Raw genomic sequence first — 3929 nt, forward strand, 5'->3', positions numbered from 1 at the left:
GGGAAGCGTCAGTCTACTTCTGTCACTAAATTTGAGAATTCAGCGTGGACAAACTCTGTAATGTTCAGTAAGCCCCTCAACAGAACAGTCCTTTTTGTCACTTGCTTTGCAAACCATCCCACTTCCTAGTGTGTTATTGCTGTTTGTCTTGGAAATGGCAGTAATGGGTGTAATTCTACCTGGGTTTTGCACCTGTGTGAGAACAAAATGCTGTCCTTCTTTGTTTTCCTTCCTCCTTGGTTAGAAACCAACCTCTCTGAGGGTTCCCTTCAATAGGATTGCTCATTTTTGGTAGCTTTGTACCATTCTCCATTCAGTGTTTTCAAAAAATACTTGTGTTTGTGCTGCTGCTTCAGAAGCTCAAGCATTACAGGTATTCTAGGAAATGTGTGATGTTTGGCTTAGATAAGACTAAAGCTTTGGTGTTTCTGTAAAACAATGCAAGTTAAAGATTTGCTTGTGTAATATAAAACTTGGGTATTGTTTTATGTACCCTCGGCAAAGATCTGCTGGGAACAAAATAAACAAAGGTGTAGAAGTACCTGCGTGGTCATTTTTTTATTTGTAAATGAGTGGGCTGTTTCTCCTGTATAACTCGGGTTTGTTCTTAGAGCTTTGACTAGTACTCTGTAGACAACTACTCTGACTAGGAGGTCATGGCATGCATGCTGGCTGCACTATCATATTTTGCCCTTGGTGTTTTTTCTTCACTGTGATGGTTGTTTGGGGAAAAATAAATGGCAGCTGTTGCTTTGGCTTCCTGGTGATGCCGAGCAGTAGGAATGTGCGGGACGGGTGAAGAGCACTCCACCTGAGTGACTGCAGGACTTGCTGTGGGTTGACACTTGAGAAAAAGCATTGGTGTCGGTTATTTTTTAGCAGCTTTTGTTTTCGCTCTGAAAAGGCAGCTGTTGAGTGATACGAAATCTCCAGTGTAACGCTAGGGAAAGTTCTGCTTTTTGGAGAAATAGTCACTAGATGCCAGTTACTAGAAATGGTTGCACTTCATCCTCTTCTTTAGGCATTTTTTAACTGTAGAAATACTGTAAGAACAAGAGCAGTGAATTGCAAGTCCCGTTTTGGAATTCTGCTTAACCTGAGGCCTGATCTGCTAAAGCCGTGCTGTGTTTGATGTGGTAGCTCGTGGAGAAGGGGCTTGTAGGGTCATTGGCTTCTTACCGAGTGTCCTGCAGTGTTTGTGTAAGATGCTGGGCACCTCGGGTCCCTCCCATAAATCTGTAGAGTCCAGTGATTTGAAATGCAGTAACTTATGTTACCGAACTTTTAAAGTTTAAAAAATGTGGTAGTATTGTAGGTACTGAACAGTGTTTGGGAGAGGATGTGTCACAGTGAGTAAAAACGGCTGATGCGGCAGAGCCGTACGTAACTAAACCTGCTGTAGCACAAACACTGAACTTCAGAACTGAGGATGGTGCTAAAGAGCTCTCAGCCTCTGGGTAGTGTTTGAGTGAAGACCTGGGCTGCTGTGCATCATGTCTGCTAGGGAGGTAGTTCATGTGGATGAGAACAAGAAAGAAATGATCTGATCAAAGCTTTTTACGAAGACTGACACCTGTTTGCAGACATCCGTGTTTCTGAACTTAAACCAGCAAGTGCTTCAGCTGGCCGCTGTTACCATGGCTGCAAATGGGAACTAAATTCTCAGAAATAGTTTTTAGCTGCAGGAAAGCAGGACACTGAATCGTGTGCAGCTCTGATGCCTTCAGAGTGGAAGAAATGCTGGTGCAGGTCCTCCAGTGGCATTTTCACTGCGTGTCCTGTAACGTGGGTCCAAGCAGCTCTAACACAGCGGGGAAGCTTCATAAAACTTGTTAGTGTAAGTAATGCCGGGAGAGGGATGACACCTTTTCTGTTCAGGAATTAATGTATAAGTGGTTATATAAATACGTTGATTCCTGGGTGGTAACTGGAAGTAATAAGGGACTCGGTGCTGTCTTTTCTAAGTATTTCACTTATTGTTTAGAGGTTAAAACATCAGGTTTCTGTAGGCTGTATTTTTAACAATAGCCAAATGTTACTAGTTTCATTTATGTAATAGTGGGTGGACAGAGCTGTGGGTTAAGGAGTTGCTGGAAATCTTGTTATGACTAATCTTGGTTTGGTGTTATTTTAGTTTCTTAGTCTCAGGCTTTATGTACAAGGATTTGTATTTTGCCAAACAGTTGGAATTCCCCTTAGGGGAGCTGCTTTAATACAGCAGTTAGAAGTCTAAAAAAAGTTTAGATACAAGTACTTAGAGGATGTACTTTATAAGGGTGGGCATTAGCGCTTAAGACTGGAGACCATAATGATCTGATTCGTAGGGCAGTGAGCCAAAAGGCAAGGGAAGTAGGAAACCTAGATGGAGCAAGTCTGAAATAGGGTTGTTGAACGTGTTTTTTCTTGTTGAAACGACTCTGGCTGATTGGTGCTGCAGAAACACACTACAGGCACTTCTGAGCTTGGAATGAAATCTCTCACCACCTCCTTCCTGCGCTGTTCTGATTAGCCAGAGCAGACTCACCAGTTTCACTGTAAAGCAAAGGAGCCTGGGTGCAGAGATCCCCTGCTGAAAACGTTGACATCAACATTAATTTGTTAGAAGCTTAAATTACCTATAATAAACTTACTGGAAAATGAAGCGTCAGACCAAACAGGTCCTAGAAGCGTGAGAACACGTAGCCAGTGCGCCTCAAGGAATTTCCCAAAGCTGCTGGCTTTTGCTCCTCTCGGTATTTGAAGGTTTTCATGTTTGTCCTTTATAGGCTGGACCGGCACAGCCTACTTTGTTGAGAGGGCAGTGTGTTCAAAGCCATGCACAGCTTTCCTCAGCGCCTGTTCTGGCCTGTTAGAGTCGATGGGTGCTCGCACCAGAGGGGAGGTGGTGGCTGCTCCTGGCACAGCTGTTAAACTGGCTGGCTGCAGCGTCTGCCGCTCCCTGGTTCTTTCCCACAGAAGTTTTTGAAGGGTAAATCCCTCTCCTACTTCTGAGCGCAAGCATACCTCAAGCCCGTTACTACAGAAGATGTTCAGAGATTGTACTTAGAACGGAATCAAATGCTCCCTCTTTTGTTGTTGTTACAGCTTGGTAAAAGAGTGTGCGTGCTGGAAGAGAAAAAAAATCTCAGAGTGTGCAAGGAGCTGGTATCTTGTTTCCGTAGAAGCAGGTGTAGAAAAGTAGCGTGGAAACCTGCATGTGTGATCAGAGCGAGTTGCGGCAGATGGGATGTTATGCTAGGTGTCAGCTCAGAAACATAAATTACTATTAAAAAGTGGGCACGTGGGATGAAATCCTAGATGATTTTGCACACTGAGGCAACTCTTTCATGGCACAGGCATTTAAGGTAATGTCAGGTGCTGCTATCAAATGACTTACTGGGCTCACGCAGTGTGGAGCTGCTTTTTTAATGGAGAAACTTGTTACGGACTGAGCTACAACATACTCGGTAACTTCTGTTGTGACAAAGCTAAAAATTTACTTAACCTACCTTAAACTGTGAGTCCCGAGGTGAGGGTGGTTGGTTGATGTTGAGTGTTAAATCATTCAAAGTAGGGTTTTATAGACGGTCTTTGGTTAAGTGAAGGGACGGTCCATATGCTTCCCAACAAGAGAAGAAGTGTAGTGATTTAAGGGGAAGGTACGTAGTAAAACTCAGGTATGAGCGCCTCGGGTCTGCAGCTGGAGAACTAGTCAGCCCTTGACTGAAGCTTGTTTCTCTGAGTTTTTGGAGTTTTTTTCTTCAGCAGGTAAAGGATAATAGGAGATTTTTAGCCATATGATTTGGTTTTTTTTTTTTTTTAAATATTAACTGTAGTTAATAATTTTAATGAGTTCCTTTAGCTTGTGTAAGATTTAGGTCAGGAGGCTCATGAGTCAAACCTCCTACAAGATGTTACGTGTAAGTACAGTGGGGTTTGGAAGTTCCTGC

The sequence above is a fragment of the Buceros rhinoceros genome, unplaced genomic scaffold, assembly GCF_000710305.1.
Source record: "Buceros rhinoceros silvestris isolate BGI_N320 unplaced genomic scaffold, ASM71030v1 scaffold20145, whole genome shotgun sequence".
In the NCBI taxonomy this organism is placed as follows: domain Eukaryota; kingdom Metazoa; phylum Chordata; class Aves; order Bucerotiformes; family Bucerotidae; genus Buceros; species Buceros rhinoceros.